We start from the raw sequence: 20,422 nt of genomic DNA, 5'->3' as shown, positions 1-20,422 counted from the left end.
GCACAAGGCCTATAATTTGCAGGGAACTTTTGTGATCCTTTGGGATATATTCCTAGATAATAAATATCTACAATACTGTTTTTTCATTGGCTGTTCAGCGGATGTAGTGCAAAGCAGTGGTTATCACAGTGTTCTTCTGTGTTGGGGAAAACAAACTCTTAGTAGCTGTAGAAAATATAAGCATGGCAAGAGTTGCATCTGGTGCAGAGAAGTACAGAGGCACTTTGCACTTCTAAGGGAGAATGCATTAAAGGAAACAGAGTGAGTGTCCAACAAGACATGCAGGTAAAAATTATATAGGTGCAAAAAAGGCAAGTAAAGGTGGTAGTGCAGGGAGGTAGAAGTGCGCTCACATTTTGATGCTACCATATTGCCTGCTTTGATCATTGCTGTGTATTTTCTGTTTAAAGAAGATAAAGCAAACAAAGAAAGAGGTGTAATTGCATTCAAAATATAGAAAGGGAGAAATCACCAGAGAAAGCAGTAGTTGTCAGGGCACAGCAGGGTCAGTGACTCCCTGAGGCCAGGAGCAGTGGAAGGTCTCCAGAGGTCATGGCCTAGCAGCCAGGGCCTGTTCCACTTCCCCAGCCAGGATCAGGGCAGCTGGGCAGCACCGGGGCAGACCCAGCCCTGGCATCTGGCACCTCCCTGGGAGTAGGGACAGGCTGAGACTGAGACCTGGGCCCATGAGTAGCCCAGCAAGACAAGGCTGTAGGGAGCTGTGAACTAGCCCTGCAGGGGCTTCCAGGACTGTGAATGCCCTCATGACCTTGGAACATGATCCTACCTTCACAGCTTGACAGTAGCACCTGTCAAAGATAATGTTGTCGTAGGAACTAGGGTTTCCTTGCATTTCTACTGACTACAGAAACAACAGAGGCCTACATCATCTCTCTGATGATAGAGTTCTTCATTTTGTTGGAGAGACAGACATTATGGGAACATCCTTAAGAGGTACACCAGAGAGTCTTCAAGACAGTAAAGGCATGAACATTCAGAAGAGAGATTTTAACTTTCATACCTTGAAAAATCCACCCCCAAAGGAATTTAAGATGCAAATAGCTTTGCACTGAACATGTTGAAATGAATAATAAAGAACTAGTTGTGATGGGTTGACCCTGGCTCCATACCAAGTGCCAGCTAAAGCCGCTCTATCACTCCCCTCCTAAGCTGGCCAAAAAAACCCCAAAACTCATAGGTCAAAATAAGGACAGAGAGACCACTCAACATTTACCATCTTGGTGTAAATTAGTTTAATTTACTACCAATTAGGACAGAGAATGGTAATGAGAAATAAAAACGAAATCTTAAAACGCCTTGTCTTCTTCCTGAGTCTCCTTCTCCTCTTCTCCAAGTGACAGAAGTGTGGGACAAAGAATTGGAATAGCAGTTAGTTCATCACAGATTGTCTCTGCTGCTCCTTAGTCTCAGGGGGAGGATTCCTCACACTTCCCCTGTTCCAGTGTGGGATCCCCCACACAGGAGATAGCCCTCCATGAACTTCTCCAACCTTTGTCTTTCCCACAGGCTACAGTTCTTCGTAAATTGTTCTAGCCTAGGTCCCTTCCATGGGATGCAGTCCTTCAGGAAGAGATTGCTTCAGTGTGGGTTCCCCATGGGGTAACAAATCCTGCCAGAAAACCTGCTCCAGTGTGGATTCCTCTTTGTCCATAGGCTCACAGGTCCTGCCTGTGACCTTCCGAAGGATTACAGCCTCTTTCAGGCATCCACCCACTCTGGTGTGGGGTCCTCCATGGGCTACAGTGTGGATATCTGCTTCACCATTGATGTCCATGACTGCAGGGGCAGGGACTGCCTCACCATGGGCTGCACCATGGGCTGCAGGGGAATCTCAGAGGACTTTGGTGTCTGCAGAGTTATTTTTCTCACCTTCTCATTCCTCTCTCCCATTCAGTTTGCTCCTGCACAGTTATATTTTTTCCCCCTTTTTAAGTATGTTAATCACAAAGGCACTACTACTATTAGTGATAAGCTTGGTCTTGGCTAGTGGTTGGTCCATCTTAGAGCTGACTCTACTGGACTTCTGGCAGCTTCTTACAGAAGCCACTCCTGTAGCATCTCACTACTAGAACCTGGCCATGTGAACCCAATAAGCTAACATAAAGTAGCTTAGAAGAAACTGTTAAAGATTGAAAGCTATACTTCACATTGTGTCTCCCAGGTTAGCATTTAATGAACAAATAATGGAACAAGTATTGTTTAGTAGTACACTATCATGTCCTTGAATGAAGTCCTTGACTGAACAAAGCGCATAGCAAATAGAGAGGGAGCTGAGGGGGAAAAAAGGACTGAACAAATAATTGACTCTTTTTTCTTTTTTTTTTTTTTTTAAAGAAAGGTTGTGCAGGGGTTATATCTTTGTAGGAAAATGCAGGAATGTATGATTTAATAAAAATCCAACGTAAGTAAGCACTTCTCTTGCTGTTATAACTACTGTAATCCAGTCATCTCTGAGCTTTTTTAAAACATGATGAAGTATTTAGAGAGATCAATTAGAAGAACTTACAATGTTAAGAGTTGCCAAAACTTGCAGTAGTATAAATATTTGGAACTGTTTTAAATGTAAATATCCTAGACGATATTTACCTTTCGTGTGCAATCTTATCTTAATCTGCTTGTCAAACGTGAAGGCATTCTCCAAAAGGTAGGAGATATGTTTTAACATTCTAATCACAAATCAATGTTGCAGATGTACAGCAGCTGACAATTCTGTGTTGCACTTTATTTCACTGTTCTAGAGTTGAACTTACAAAGAACTGAATGGATTGATGTATGCATTCAGCTTGACAGCTTGCTCATGCACTCGGGTATGGACATGGGCGTAAGCAGAAAACAATCATGGTATTTGGTGGACTCAGTGAGAACTAAGTGTGTTTCCTCCTTAATTTTGACTCATTTAATGTGTTTCAGTAAGGATAAGTAGAGCTTGGGAAATAAAGAATTCATTCATCAAGGTTGCTGATACAGAATCTAATGATTACTATGTATTTGGAGAATCTGTTTACAATTTCTTTCATATTTGTAGCATGACTGTTTCTGGCAAAGAAACCCTCAGACAGCTTTCATTTCACCATGACAGTTCCCAGAACAAGCAGTGACTGAGTGTATGTCATTGTGAGTCCCAGGATCTTAGTTTTCTGCTCATCAAGGTCAGAGCTGTGGACAGCATACTGAGGCCTCTTTTCTTTGCAAATGTCTGGGCTTCCTTCCTTCACAACAGAAGCATAAAAAAGAGATAAGTGAATGTGACGTTAACACAAACATGAGTCTGATAAAGGATAAGATGCTACAATATCCAGATGCAGAGACTTATAAGCACTACTTGAATTACAAGTTTACATATAGTCCTTTGTAAGGGAGACAACAAGGAGAAGAACAAGATATTAAAGTAAAAAGAGATTTTTAAATAGAAATTGATTACGATAGTCTGTCTAACATTGACTATACTCATTTAGAAGACCAACATTAGCCTTTCATGTCTTTTATTGAGTCTCTGTAGCTTTTGGTCTTTTTCTATGGACCTGATTTTCATTATAAGATACTCAGAAATATTTCATAAGGACTCCACAGTATGCAGCAAAACATGTCAGGAAGCTTTGTTCTAACATTATTTTCAGCCTGTGCTCAAATTTTGATGATTTTTAAGATTGGATTTTAACAATTTGAATGAATGAAGTGCAAAAAGCACAACTCTTTATTTCTTTAGCTTCTTCTACCTGGAGCGAACTACTCAAGAGTCTCCTTTCTCACTCTAGAGAAAGAAGAACATCATGCTTTCAGTCTGCATTTCTCTGTTTCTAGTGAATATTCTGATTTTGGCTGGCATCTTCCTCTAAAGAACATACCTCTCCATGTTCTTCTTCAAACATGGCACAGATTCTAAGTGTGCTTGAGTATATTTGAAAAAATGACATTTCTGTCTCATCTTTTGCTTAGCCTTATTTTTTTAAATGTGAATAACTTGGAGGCTATGCTTTGCTGTTCACTTTAATGCCAATCAAGTGTATTAGTATTTACCTTCCATTTAAAATTCTATTACCTCTAAATACAATGACTGTTGTTCCTGAACTGATAGTAATTTTTTAAAAGCTCTACTTCAATATTTTTTTTCCTTGCTACATATATTGGGAATTTATTTAGCAATTATACTGCTATGAAACCAAAATAGACAATCGGTTTATGGCTTCAACAGACATACTTCTGTTGAAACATTGACAAAACCTCGTCATCTTATCCTCTCAGTTTAGAAACGTATTTTCTCCCTTTTTCTCCCAAACAAATTCAGTGTATCGAACCTTCTAAAAGCAAAGAAATTCCCCTGGAGTGGCTCTTGTACAATGGAATTTTGTAATTGGTTTCAAATCCTCTTTCTTGCATATGTCACACTTGTCTTCGTCAGACTTTTCCCACTCACAAATCCCGCCTTTCTGAAATAACATCTATGCTAAAGATGTCAATTAAATATGTTCAAAAAAGAAATTAATTGCTCACAATTAAGTAAGAATATTCATGTTTACTATAGTAAAGGTGTTCAGATTCATGTATTATACATATTATCCTAAATTCCTACTTTCATTCTCTCCACCAAATCATCTCCAGAAGAATAGTGTTTCATAAGGAGACAAGGAGTGGGAAAATCACCAAAACAATTAGAAAAAAAGCAAATAAATAAAAAATTGATTATTAAAACTACAGTTGTCTTTCTGAAGTTACTGTAGACTGCTATTCAAGCTGAGTATACTTGCCCCAGAAGCAGTGGCCCAATAAAGTCCAGTAATGCTGTCCTCCATGTGAAATTACTAGAATATTAAAGCCAACTTTGTATAGATAACATTTACTTATAGTTTAACTATCCATATATGCCACCTAATAAGCTGTGACAGATTTTTGATTTTTGAGAGAAGGGACTGCAATAGAAAAAATATCTTGGCAATTTTCAGATATTTACTTCTTTCTGATATATTATTTTTCTCCTCCTACTCTGTCTGTAAGTACTTCTTAGAGAAATGAACACAGCCGGAGGGATATGAAAAATAAGTATAATGAAACCCCAAACCACTTCAAAAATACACTTCTGTTCAGTATGTTGCTTAAGCAGAATACACATTGGGGTAGCATAAAAGGTTTATTAGTGTTTGGAATGAGATACATAATTCACTCATTGCTTCATCAGTTCAAGGGAAAAAATAAACAAACAAACAAACAAACGCAGCTGTCCAAAACTCCTAAGGACAAATGTGTTATCCTGTTCTACCAAATTTTCTGTTTTCCAATATACTTAGGCACTTAGGAAAAAAATAATTAACTTTTATAATTAGCTGTTATAAGTTCAGTTATTCAGGAACTAGAGTTGTTAAGAAATAACTGCCTTTTTTATAATATGTTATTTTTTCTCCAACTTGGTCATGCTTGTCAATAGCCAATACAGCTCAGAGCATTATAATTTGCCAAAATAATTGTAGATTCTTTCAGGACTCTCTTGCATCAATCAGTCCTCATAAATAAAACTTTCAAGTTTGCTTACAGAACAAAACCTCTTTGAAAGTAGGTGGATTTTTCATTACTATTTCTAAACATATTAGAATGTCTTACACGTTATACTGAGAGTTTTCAGAATACTATATTATGTTAAATGTTGAATAACAAACCCTGTAACAATTTAGTAACAATGCATTAGCTTCTCCCATACAGATTTCTGACAAAAAATGAAGGTTACTGATGCCCAGTGGTAATTCATTAGTAAAAGAGAAGCAAATATACAGGCATATATCTCTACTTTATCTCCTTTAACTGCTTCAAGAGTTCAATATGGAGAATAAACTACATATTTCCTGTATTATATGTTAAATACCAGCCAGTTTGTCGTATGCAAAATCCATCTGGAATAACTACTACCTGAGGTACTTATAACTTGCTGCCTCTGGATTTGCTATATATCACAAAGTTTCAGTGGTGGTCAGTACAGCAAAAAACAATACTTTGACTCTGTGGTTATGTAGCTGGAAAAGTAAATGTAGAATTTCAAATCTCACAGTGTTGTCTGTGCCTGTCCAGAGATTCCCCAAGAGTGCTCCTAGATAAGGGCTGGGAAACAAATAAGTTTGTTTAGAAGTGAGGAAGGATATAGGCTGCCTGGAAGTTCTGCAAAATTAGCTCTGTGCATTTAAAGGAGCCCTACCCTGTCACAGGGGATCTTTGCATATAAAGACAACCTATCCCAGAAGTCTTTGTATAGGCCATCGAGTGCTTCATAAAGCATTAGTCAAATATGTGAAAGTAATCAAATGAAAGCCTAATCAAACAAGTTGATCTTAAGCAAATATTTCAAATGGCCTTGGGACTGAATTTAAAAGGTGGAAGTGGCAAGGGGAACTAATAAGTATGATGTGCGAACATTTTCCTATCTAAAATATAGTTAGACTTTGGAGCAGCAGAATCAAACAATAAATGTGAAAGCACCCCAGAGACTCCTCAGTGACACTTGAATCAACAAAACAAAAACAAAGGCAAAGAGCAACATTCTACTATTTGGAACCGTACAGAGCATAGTGCAACTCAGTAATTGACTTGCCAGCACTGTGGTAGTTGGTAAATATTGCAACACGTATAACAAAGGATATTAAAAAACCTTCTTCTGTTTAAAGAAAATGTGAACATATGCTTCACTGTTTCATGAAATGAATAGCAAATGTAAGCTCTGTTTGGGAGGTTTATTAGCCTTAGCGTATTGCACATGGCACTGCAATGTGTGTCATGTGCTCCTTTGAGATTAATTTTGAAAATAGCAGAAGTAAAAGTAACTGAACACTTGTTTCTTCAGAGCTTTTATTTCTTAGCTTCTGTATGCAGCCAATTCCAAGTGGATATCGGTGTATTATTAGTCTGGGGCACAGAATGTGAAATTTTGATTTAATAAAATTCTCTTCATTAGTTCAAAGGTTTTTTTTTTTAAAAAGAAAAACTAAAATCCCTAGTCTTTTCCCCTTAAGAGAAAGAATGCATTACTTATTTGTATTCATGCAAGCTTTTTGGAACTGGAAAGCTCTGAAATCAACTGAGAAAGAGTGGCAACTTTTTACATAATAGAAGATATAGTGAATAGAGTTGTAGTCATTATTGTGTTAGTTGATGCTAGTAATGATTTTTACTACTGGGATGCCAGACTATCCAGCTAAAATAAAGATACCATCACAGGCTATCAAATACATAGAAAATTGCATGAGTCTGATAGTAATTTTCCAACTATGCTATGGGAAAATGAGAGACAGAAAAGAAGTTAGGCTCATTCTCAGCAGGTGACAAAAATAAAAAATGCTTATATCTGTTTTGCCTAGCAGCTCTGGGAATTCTGTGTATCTCATAGGGAAATATATGCACTCCCAGAGTGTTGTGTACATGAATGAGATTCCAAATTCTCTTCTATTTAAGTATAACCCTTCACTATGTCACTGCCACTGTTGAGAAATCAAATGAAGCTGAAAATTCAACAGAGAAAGAGAGGGAAGATGTTAATATTTGAATGGGAGACTATACTATTTGAAACCTTGGAATGGAAACTTTATTATTGTCTTTTTGACCTTGGAATAGTCATGACTGTCATCTGTATTTCAGTTCTTCATCTGGAAAAGTGCAATATAGAAAAATTTTAAGGTGAGAAATCTCTTAAAACAGCATTCAGGTGTTACAAACCTCTACATCCTGTCATCCTGTCATCCAGCTTGGATATCCTACCACCAAACCAATAAACTGAAGGAAATCCCACATCATCATCCAAAACAGGGTTGCTCTTTTGCAACAGACCTGTCTTGTTTAATTTGTCACATTTTAAAAGATAATCTACTCTTACTATCAATGTTTTTGAGTTCAATAATATTTTCATAGAAAAGCAAGTGCCTTATTCAGATAGAAGATCAATAGTGGTCATGGACATCATGTAAATTTAATAAACTGATTTGCTTTATATTCATCTTCAAAGCATACTCTGGGGATACAGTATATAACAACATAAATCTTGAGGACAATATTCAGGGAAAATCAATGATGAAGTTATATTGGCCCCAAAAACCTGCTTTAGCAATTACGTTCATCCAATTAATATATGACCTGTATCTATTCAAAATAAGGCAAATCTTGAATATTTAATAACATAACCTATATTCAGCTGAAGTATTATAGATAACTTCATACAGAAACATAACTATTCAGTTCAAGAAGGCTATAATCTGTTTACAGAGAAAAGTAGAAGGAAAAAAGCGAACAAGGGAAATCACATATTTTCAAGTAATTGTCTTGATTGCAAATATCACTGTTTCTTCAGACTTTTATTTCTCAGCTATAAATCTACTGTTTACAGACATTATATTAAGAGTTGGGGTGGAGCATATGATTCCAGCTATATGTACCTCACAGGCAGATCAAGTGAATCTCTCATGTTAATGTTGCGTAGCATGCAGGTTTGAGGACTACAGAGGAACAGGAGACTCTGACTGTAACAGAATGAGAAGCCCTGGTGAGGTCTCATCTGGAACAGTGTCCAGTTTCTTCCTAGCTCAAGAGAGAATCCATTGCAGGACCACCAAAATGATCAGGGCACTGGAGTATGTTTCTTATGAGGAAAGGCTGAGGGATCTGGGACTTGGAAAATAAAAAATTGAGGGGGAACTTATTAATACTTAAAAGTATTTGAAAGATGTATGCCAAGGGGATGAAGCAACACGTTTTTCTGTAGTGTCCAGTGACAGAACTAGAGGTAATGGATAAAAGCAGGAACACAAAAAGTTCCACTCGAATTTAAGGAAAAACTTCTTAAATGTAAAGGTGAGGGAGACTTGACACAGGCTGCCCAGGGAGGTTGTGGAATCTCCTTCCCCGGAGGTGTTCCTGAGTGACCTGATCTAGGAGGACCTGCATGAGCATGGGGATTGGACTAGATGATCTTCAGAGATCCCTTCCAGCCCCTATCATTCTATGATTCTGTGTGATTCTATGATTCCAATAGAAGCTGATGTCTCCAGGGCAGAGCAACACCTTCCTCCATAACAGTGATACCTGGGATTGGGCCTTCACTTTCCACCTGCAGACAGTACATATTTATTTATCTGTGTTTCTTGGATACAAGATTTTCTAGGGGTTTTTTTTGTGTTACATGTAAGTGCACAAATCTCTACATTTCTGTTTTATCACTATCCAAACTGTTTCTAGATGTACAAAATGGTAATTACCTTTTACATAAATTCTAATGGCAGCCAATCTACTACTAATAATTTGCAATGTATTTCAAATATAGTGTGCAAAGGTGATACTAAGAACAGAAGTTTATTGTAATATTTAAATTAGTTTTAGTAAAAAACACTTAGAAATAATTATCTTGTGTCTACAGCAGTAAAATTCTCGATCTTCTGTAAAACTTAATCATCACCTACAAATTCATCAGAGGAAATATAAGAATTTAAAAGGTAATAGTAAAAAGAGAAATGATGATGTCACACAACTGTGTAAATGGATGCTCAGACTCGCTTGCTCTGCCTCCTAAACTGTACAGGGAAAAGAGAAATACAAGAAGAAGTTAGCGAGTCAAGTTAAGGACAGGGAGATCATTTGGTAGTTAGTGTCATGGGCAAAACAGACTCAACTTGGGGAGATACAGCCTCATTTGGACCCACTACCATAATCTGGCCACACAGAACCACTACAGGGTTCCAGAATACCAAATGAAGATGTTCTTTAACAAAGCTAAAACAATTGTGCAGGTGATGTTGAATCCTGAAAAAAGTTGGGTACATTGTGAACTTTGGTTTGATTCAGTTTAGAGTGAAATTGTTTCAGACTTTAAAACTGAATAAGACTAAATATCTGTGTTATGTCATCTTTCCTAAGGCACCTTCAAGACATTTTTAGGAAATACAATGAAAAATGCCAACACAACTCTGATGTTGCTATGAAGGGTAATATTTTGCCAGCTTCTAGGGGAAAAAAAAGAAGGCAGGGAAAAGCAAGAGTTCGGAAGACAGCCTTTTCTCAGGATTCACTTACTAAAATGTATAAATCAGTGTATCATCTTCTTTAAATTAACCTCCTTGACCATTAAGGAGTCTGAGAATTGTGATTGATTTGTCTGGTAGTTGTTTTTTTTTTTCCTTTTTTCCACCAACCAGAGTGAGGCTGAGACAGTTTCTAAGGAGAGTGAGTAAGTTAAACTCTAAATAAAGCATCCAAATCAGATGATTGGGATTCAAACAACGAATCAGTTTTGAGACAATTACTTTGTCACATAACAGCTACTGAAGAAAAATATTTTTCAGTATTTTTAATGTTTTTATATTTCTGTTGCCATGCCTCATACCTGAGCCAATAATTCCTAGAAGTTAAATGTAGTTTATATTATGCAGGTTTTGTGAAAGAATAATAATGATTATGCAAGTTAGCTTGAACCCATTTAGTGTCTGGGAGTGGTGTAAAAATGACAGGGGAGATAGGATGCTTCTGTTTTGTTCAGCAGTTGCACCGCAGCACTGCAGTGTAAAGATGAGAGGTACTTTCTCATACATATACTTAAGTATAGATACTATGATACAGTGACACCTACCATAATATGAATTTATTTCTATATTGTAATGTAAAAAAAATTGTCATTAACATAGCAGTGGTGGGATTACAACACTTAGAGATCACAATTTTTCTTTAACTTAAAAATGAAGTGATATATCTCTGGGTTTTCAATGGGGTTACCACTGACAATGTTTAACTTTCTCAAAACAGATATGTTGAAGAGGTGTGAAATTTTGTTTTACTTCATGCTTTTCTTTAATTTTGTGCTGCAACAAACTATCCTTGTTCACCTCACTGTAAATCTTCTTTAATCTAATACAGCACATTATAAATCACAGAATTGCAGAGTCTTAAGGGTTGGAAGGAATCTTGAAAGATCTTCTAGTCCAATACCTCTACCAGAGCAAGATCACCTGGAGTAGGTCACACAGGAACTCGTCTGGGTGGGTTTTGAATGTCTCCAGAGTAGATGCCACAACCCATCTCGGCAGCCAATTCCAGTTCTCTGTCACTCACACAGTGAAGAAGTTAAACTACTAGAATCAATATTTACTTGTTGACATAGATAAGTTCAGTTGAAAACTTGCTTAAATGGAAGCTAAAATAATATGAAGACAGTAATGAATTCCACCCTCAGTCTATAGTGTCTTTATAGGGACTGAGTGGGAAGGTAGTGTAATTATGAATGCTGTAACATTATATGTGAAAAAAAATTAATATTTAGATAAGTCAAGCAACTCAAAGGGAATGACCTCATGTATTTAGACTTGACTGTGATGTGTATATTGCACCCTGCTACCTGGTTACAGGTAAAATGAAAAAGTTTTCTATTTGATCTTGATGTTATAAAAATACTGTGGCTCTTCGTCAGTTCTGGCCTCATCCAGTGGAAAGCTATCACGTCATTTCCCCTCTGTTGCCCTACAGTCATAAAATCATTACAGTTTGTCTTTAGGGTAAGCATCTGATTTAAGGAACCACATATGAAGAGAGCTGTCTTGCAACTTGCAAATAGGGTTTGGCAGCTAGTTGAAGACAAGTAACTATTATTAGCTGCTACAGCAGGCAAGATAAAAATGTCATTTTTTCTGAAAGGTGAAGTTAAAGTTTTCAGTTTCACTAGAGAAGATTTCTGTCATGGTTTGAAACAGTGCTATATGTGGAAGCTACCACTGTACCATCTGTCATTGCAAATGATATTTTGGGGCCATATTATAACCCAACTGATGATTAGCTCACAACCTTGACCGAAATACTTTCTGTGAATTAAAGTTATATATGCACTTAGAAGCTAAATTCAGCATATTTGCTATTAGGTCAGCACCTCTGGAAGAGCTCTAAAGGTCTTAAGACAGGAACACACCAAATCATGTAGAAATATTTTGCATAGGAATTAATGGGGAATCTAAACCTGAATGTGCTACAAACCCTTGAGTGCAGCTAATAGACACGGTAATTCACCTACCATTCTTGAAATCTAAGGAAATTGAATGGGGACAATACTGTGTCCAGTACTTTTAGTTCACCTTGAGCACAGAGATGTAGTTTTTTGAACTGATGTAAATTGTTAAACCTATTTACCATTTCAGTGTTGAAAATTCAACTTTCAACACCAGTTTACCAGTTTAGTCTTTAAAAGCCATTTTTTATGCTTTTGACAGGTAAGACTTTGCAAATATGAACATTTGAAGACTATTGTTCTGAATCATACTTAGAGACATTACATACATGATTTTACCAAAAACTATCACTGCTACAAATGTGATACATAGCTAGCTCTGATGTGCTGGATTACTGCAGTAAAGCGAAGGAGACAAAGCCTATCCATTTTGCAGCCTGGTGAAACAGTTTGTTGCAGTTTGAAGAGATCACACAGCAGTTGGTGAAAGGACTAAAGAAAGGTCAGTCTGTATGTAAGGCAAAGTGGGGAAAACTAGCAACACAAACTAGAGAATCAAATTATTTCTTTTTGCCTGTACCGTGTGCGGGTGATGTGAAATAATTGCAGAGAGATTCCTTGTGATACACTCTTCTCCAGTGCCGTTTTTCATCCTTAAATAGATAGCACTACATTTTCTGAAAGCTGACTGATCACAAATAAACTCCATCATTGTTCTTATGAGAGCCTCAGGGCAACTGACAACCTTGTATTAGGTATTCTAAGGTCCGGTGGGAGGACAAGGGAACCATGACTGTAAATTCAGGTCTGGAGACAGAGAACTGCACTTCAGAGAAATGCACCTGAAAGAAATTCAGATTTGTCTACCTGACACCTCAGCAGAATACCTTGGATGATCTTGAGGGACAAAGTTGTAGTAAATGGACATCCCAGGAACCATGAAGGGTGGCTAAAATAATTAAAAACCTATTCAATTTATAAAAGAGTATATTGGTTATTAAGTCTTAGAATAAGACTTTCAGATTCCAAAATTAGTGCACCATAGCATTTTCATGTATTATGGTTGATACTGGCTTAGGAATACAGAGTAGCAAACAAATAATTTGACTGTGAAGTTATATTCTTCAATGCTCACATATCAAATTATATTTTTACCTTCCTTAAGCCTATTTTGTGGTTATTTCAACAGTACAGCTGAAAATAACTCTGAATCTTGAAGCTATAATATCAGCTGAACAAAACATAGCATTTCACTTTTATAAGTGAAGAAAGAAAATTTAAAAACGTATTCATTATTTTAAGACTTTTTGTTGCTTAGTAACTCTGGGAAGGATGATGGGATTTCACTCTGACACAGGCCAGTAGGCAACTGGCTGGTGATAGGAGCAAGGGACTTTTCCCCATGCTCCCTAAACACTATCAGAAAAGTCCCTGACTCCAAAAAGACCATTCAAAAGTCCAGTGAAGCATTATATTTCATTTTTCATAAGATATACCTTACTGTTGCCAGCACTTTGAGAAGTTTGGATTTCCATGCCATTCCGGTGGATGTACAACATGCCTACAGGCTCATTTAAATAATATTTATTCCATATGAGTTATCTGTCTTCCACTATGACATTGTACAGCAGTTGTTGTTGGGCATGTATTCCAACTCCTCCCAAAAGTACAGCAGAAGTGAAATCAATAAACATTTTAGATCATAGTAAAACAAGTTCTAAATTCAGATATTCCTGTTCCAAACATTGGCCCAAACCCATGCCTCAAAAATCACCACACTATAGCAGCTGTCTGCCCACTATTCCACACCTTAGTATCTTATTCAAAATCCTAAACAGAGTTTGTCTGTAAGTGTGACTTCTGAAATCCCACCACTGGTTAGAAATTTTAACAAGCTATATATGATACCCTTTCTTTGCAATATCTTTGCAATGGTAGATTCTCTGCCCAGGAATATATCACTTGTCCATAAAAGATTATCACTAAATTTTGGGGATTTCTCTGAGAAATGTATGGGCAAGACTGATTCTTTGCTGGCTTCTCATTTGACAAGATGTTAAAATTTAACTAGTTTGTTGGGATTTTTTAAGGAGAGAATTTTAGAATTTGAGACTCTTCATCCTCTCCCATTTTTTCAAGCTACTATAGAAACAGAATAGAAACATTCATATTAAGGATTTATCTGAGGGAAAAAAAATACAAAACAAAGCCAGAAGAATCCTTCTTCCTCCTGATGAATTCAAGCTAAGATTTTGCCCCAGGACCACAGTACATGTCTGGATTTTTATTTTATATATACTGAAGACAAAGTTTCAGTTTGAACCTTTCCTAAGCTTACCCAGAACTTTAAATCATTCTGTTTGAAAATCTTGGTAAATCTAGCCCAAGCTTCAGCTCTCTTTAGGAAGTTTATAACATAGAAGTTTTGAACAATCTCTTTGTAGAAAACATGATGCCTAAGCAGTATTTCAGGTAACAGAAATCTGGTGAACTTAAATGTCACATTAATAGAGAATTTTCCCCCCCCCCAAAGATATAAAATATTATAGGCATGATTAGTGCTTTCAGGTTTGGTTGTTGGATTTTTTTTCTTTTTCCTCTTCTCTTCCAATCTTTGCTGCTCTATGATTAATTGAGCAGTGATAAGATTATTACAGTCCAGGAGGACTGGTCGTGAATTGACAGATAAGGGCATTCATAGACATAGGAATATCAATCCATAGGAATTGGCATTTTTTGGATGATTTGCCCAGAAATTGTATCAATATAAAAGAAGGAAAAATGAACCATTTCTATTATCTCTTTTAAAATATTATAAGATAAATGCATAATTTTACAAGGAATTTGCAATAAACAAATTCTCTTTTATCAGCAAGTAGTAAAATAGCCTAATACCACAATTAGCACAGTAGAACAAGAGGACAGAATTTTGTTTACCTTAGTCTATTTTACACTGCACAAATCCTGGTTATAACAACTAAAACTGAAGACAGGTAGCCAATCTTCAGCAGATTCAGCATGAGAATAAACTGTAGAATAGAAAGATTAAAAGTTTTCCTTGTTATGGCACTTCAAACTTCAGATATGCCCAGGATACCAATAGCCTCCTTTGTCACAAGAGCACATTGCTGACTCATGATGACTTTCGATACTATAGGTATTTAAATGTTAGTCACCTGGATGTTTCAGTGGCTTAACTGTAAAGCTGAACACAGTAAGGAGACTTCTAGGTCCGTTTTGCACCCCTTGAATTTCCCACTATGTTATATTTAAAAGAGGTACACAGAGTACCTTACAACTACAGAGTCCTTATACATACTGCAGATACTGTAATTGCAGTAGCAGCTAGTTTTATCTTTTTGCAGATTTATGAACCTGCTTCAATAAAAATAATTCTCAGGTTTTTAGCTTAATGCAGATATTTAACAATATTTAACAAATAGGTATCAGAATTCAATTGAAACCAATTTAGGTATATTTTTATTGCAACAATGTAATCAAAACTGCATTGCTAGTTTATGATAGTCAAATTATCTGCAGTTTGAATGGAAACCAGATTTCATGATATAACTGATAGGAACAAGATCAAAGAATAATCAGATGTTCAGGGTATCTTTTCCTCACTAAGCTGAAATATTAAATATACTTATATGCCTATTCCAGTAGCAATAGAAACATTCTTTTGATAGGCTGATACTTATGTTACCATTACTTATGCTATAGTTCTAGTTACAAACAAAGTATATTAATAATAAAGTATTTTCTATCTACTGAACTGCAGAGTTATCACTCACTACATAGTAAAGAGAAGCACTGCTCACAGTGGGAATTGAAGATATTGAAGCCTTTTATTTTTTTTTTTTTGTCTCTCATCTCACCAGGTTTAGGCCCTCTCCTGTGGAGAAGTCTTTCTTCTCTCAGTCTGAATTTGGGCCATATTTACTCCTTTCCATTTCTCTTTCACTGGACTTGATGTCCTAGTCTGTTTCTAGTTCAATCACTTTGCCAAGTGTTTGTGTAGTCCTTGCATACAAGTCCATGTTCAATTTTACCCATTACTACTTTCTAGTCCATCTCTCATCTCCTTTAATTTCATTCCATTTTGCTACTTTTCCACTTCCTAGTTTTGCTCAGTTGCCTGTACTCTCATTCCAGTGGAATGCAATTAAGTTCTCTTCTTTTCTTGTTCAGTCTCAGCTACTTAGGAGTAAACTAAAATATGTAAGATTGAAATTGCAAACAAATGTATTATTCATTATCAATGAACTGGAATGGGAAAAGGAAATGAGTTCTATGGGATGAACTATTAGAAGGGAATCATTCCATTAGGCTGAATGGATACCAAAGGGGAAGAAATGTATGGACTGGGGATGGGAAATAGGTTAAACTAAATTACAAAAATGAAAAGAAAAGAGTAAGTAAGAGAAAGGGAACAATTTGGAGGTACAAAGAGAAGTAAGATAGTAAGGAAGAAAACCTAAAAGATGAAAGTAAACTACGAAAACAAAGAATAAGCTAAGCTTCATGCAAAGCAATTAAAAACCTTAAAGAGAAAACGAAACAAATTTGGCTTAAGAAAAATCCAAATATAAATTAATGAAAGATTAATGGAAAGATACTAACATGATGATTAGACTAGGTTTACAAGATCAGGTTGCAACCAGCAGAAAAGAAACAGAACTATTTATAGAGCTATGTTGATTTGATTGTTGATAAAATGCCTAGTGCTTAATGCCTGATCTGTCCCTGTTGTGAGATACTGAGCTCAGGGGAGGGCACTAGTTTGTCCTGTCATACTGGATTCCACAACAGTGGCTGTCAAGTGGGCTTCAGTATTTGGCAAGTGATAAATCTTTTCTTCTCTACATCTTTTCTATCTCAACTAGAGATTATTGAAATGCTTTCTACAGGGGGTATGCCTTTAAACCATTTGAAATTTGTAGATGAAATAGAATATCCCAGACCACATCTTTGGTGGCATTTTATGCAGAGTAGTTTGTTTTGACCTTTTAAATATGTTTTTTTAAATGGTTTGGAATTCATCTAAGTAAAGATGAATTCCACTGTCCCCTTTTATATCTCCTGCATAGCTGAAGTCACCTTAGGTACTTCAGCTAAAAGCTCCTTCATGGTAATGAATGAACAGGAGGAGGCTGATGGCAAAGTGTAATCAGTGTGAAGTGACTTTGAACCTGGCCTTATTTTTTTCTGGGATCTCTCAAAAATTAGATCTGATTATATCAGGACATATTAAATGTCCAGGGAAATAACAGGGGACAGGAGAGATCAATTAGGCAGTAAGGATTAACTGGTGGGACAGTTCTAGTCAGAAGGGGAAGTACAGGGCAAAGATGCAAAAGTGGAAGATGAGGGAGAGTTAGCTGATAATAAAATTTGATAGGTTATTTCTATGTTGGTTATCACTTCAGACTGGTAATAATAGAATGCCTTGAACATAAACTGGAGGAGTGGACTTGTTTTATATATGATGAATTTGACCTTGACAGATTATTTGTCAATTTTGATACAGTTTTGTACAAGGTTTATAGGAACTGTATGGAAACTAAACCAACATTACTTCTATCATAGAAGTAGCACATATTAATTAAGACTGCCTGAGACGTATATAAGTAAACAAAGTAGCATAATGTATTGCTGTTTCTTCTAAGTTATCTTTCTAAACTTTGTATTTCCACCTTGTCAAGAACGAGAAATAATTTCAGGGTCTGATTTGGAGACATTGGCTATTGCTCAGTTACTTAATTTTTCCCATTGCCTGGAAGGTGAAAGAACTGACTGAAGGTTTTTATTGTTTAGTCAGACCTTTGCACATGAGAAGAGAAGAATTCTGCATGCATGATGATAACGTGTCAAGCAGAGGCTGTCAACAAAAGGAAGAAGCCCAAGCTTAGGTGATCACCCCTATGACAGAGGAGCGCACAGAGAGGGATCAGGCATCTTGTTGATGTCCCTGTGGAATGAAGGCAGAGAAATGTTCCTGACAGTGGCAACCATGGGATTTCTCTCTCTGTCAGTGAAAGGAAAGCACGACTGACAGTCTCAACCTGGAGTACAGCGGCAAGAATGGAAATAGCACTGCAGGGTAAATGAGCCATGTGAAGAAGCATAGTCCACAAAGTGGAAAGGTAATTTTTAGAGCTTTAATTTAAAACAAAATATCACTAGTAAGTGCCCTTTAAAAAAATTAAAAAAAAAAAAGAAAAGAAAAGAAAAGCACCCACACTGTGGCTTTCTATGTGGCAGCTTAGAGGAAGAGAGATACTGTGTGCTTGTTCCATTTTCAGGAAACTGGAATGAAATATAAATATCTACATTTTTATTTTATTTATTCAACCTTGTTTAAGTAAACTTTCACGTTTTGCAAACCTGCTGGAGAAGTCAATGTGAAATATCCTTTATTACTTATTTGTCCATTTCTTTACAATTGTTTAGTATCAGTATCAGCTGCAACATCAATACTTCTCATATTGTAAGATAAATGCTAGCTTCTGTGACCATCATGCCACTAGCAGGACTCAAGCTATTTGTTTTCTTCTACTAAACAAATGCATTTAGACAAAAAGAGATGGTGTCAAAAAAACTTTAAGCATTGTAAATTTAATAAATAAGTATCAGAAAGGTGTCTGATAAAGAATTACTTTGCAAATATTAACATGATAACACAAACCTCATCTGCGCTGGTGAGTCAAAATTTTTGGCAGAAACTGATCTGATTCCAAAAATACCTTTGAAATATCTTTGAACCTCAAGGATCAAGAGATTAAGATGCTCGTTTGAGTAACACAGAATTGGCTTATCATTATCAGTTATGTTATTAGCTCTATACATCTAAGTCCTTGGTGGTCTATTTGCCAAATAGTAATGATAGAGGCATTACATGCTCTTACTCAGAAAGCTCTTCCAATAATACTTAATTGGAGAATGAAAGACAATCCTCTTCTATGGCTACTGGGGCCATATAAACACCTAGGAAGCTAGCATAATCAAAATCCATTATGTTTTTATTAACTACAACATTTTAGTTAAATTTATGAGCTCTCATTAGCAATTCAATATGTTACTATGCATAACAGAGATCTGTTTCTTGCCACCAGGTTTTGCTTAGGCCTCTTTGCTTAGGGGTCTATCAGTATTGTCTGTCATGAAGTTTGCCAGAATATTTAATTGTTCTTTTCAGTTGGATTAGGAGTGATTTTAGCTATTTGTTAGGGTATTCGTTTACCAGAAAATTCTGAAAAAGAAGAAACAATAGATTTGTCCTACATGGACAGCACCACAGTAACTTAAAATGCTGTTATTACCAATATTAAAAACACATGAAGGTATATTCCCTACATAAGTTTCAAAGGATACTAATATATTGCAAAGGAAAAAACTAAAATTTTAAGGAAAATATTTAGATTATATTTTTAGCTTGAATCAGATAGTTGTTACAAATCTCTATCATTTGCTTTCTTTTATTACACTCTTCATGATAATTTTTTCTAAAGTACATGATCCTCTATTTCATTGTGTATGGATATGTGCACCTAATGACCTTGAAACACTCTTCTACACTGTTCCATTTTTATTACTACTTCATAGCTCAAAATGAAGTCTTATACTTTATTGACTATTGTTTGAGCCCTGCTATAGCTATAGCTATAGCTATAGCTATAGCATTATAAGTTTCCTTGTGGACTTTCCTATAACAATCATTGTTTCACAACTGTTAACTCATTTTCACAACACCTCTGTTACATGAAGGCAACCTGTTAGCTATATTTATTAGGGCAAATGATAAAAACTAGATGCAAAAATGCAAAGATGTTTAGACACTACAATTTAGACACTTTAAATAGACACTGTTACAAGCAACAGAGCATCAGTCAGAAAGTAAGGGCAAAGACAAAACAAGATAAAAAATATTTAACGATTCATGAAACGTAAATATGATTTTTCATTAGTGCTTATTTGATTTCTGCAGGCAAAGGATGTCAGAAAAACCTATTTTACAGTCACTGACTCAGGCTCCCTTGCTGCTGCAGGAAGCTATGCCATAAAGCCTTGATGCTGAAGTCCAAAGAATATTTGTTCTGTACTTGGGCAATAGAAGAGGCTCAGCTCATATTTGGTCCATAAGGCTATTAAATTCCTTGACATTTTGTAGATGGCAATTCCTACGACAAGGAAATACTGAAATAATGAGTACATATGTTATCGTGATGGAATGGGGGAAATGAGAGACTGCATGGTCATCTTCAAGATTTGTCATGTCCTTTGTGTCACCAGTCTCCAAAACTAGTCACTATTTTGTGCAAATCAACTTAAATCAGAAAAATACCATTTTCCCCTTTAGCCCTCTACATTATACTGACTTTAAGTATTAGCAGTAAAAACTAGAAGCGTTCCAACATTAACCTAAGAAATGGTTAGCACCTGTGAGCATTTTTA

This window comes from Colius striatus, chromosome 2 (genome assembly GCF_028858725.1).
Source record: "Colius striatus isolate bColStr4 chromosome 2, bColStr4.1.hap1, whole genome shotgun sequence".
NCBI classification, from domain to species: domain Eukaryota; kingdom Metazoa; phylum Chordata; class Aves; order Coliiformes; family Coliidae; genus Colius; species Colius striatus.
This window is presented reverse-complemented; position numbering follows the sequence as displayed.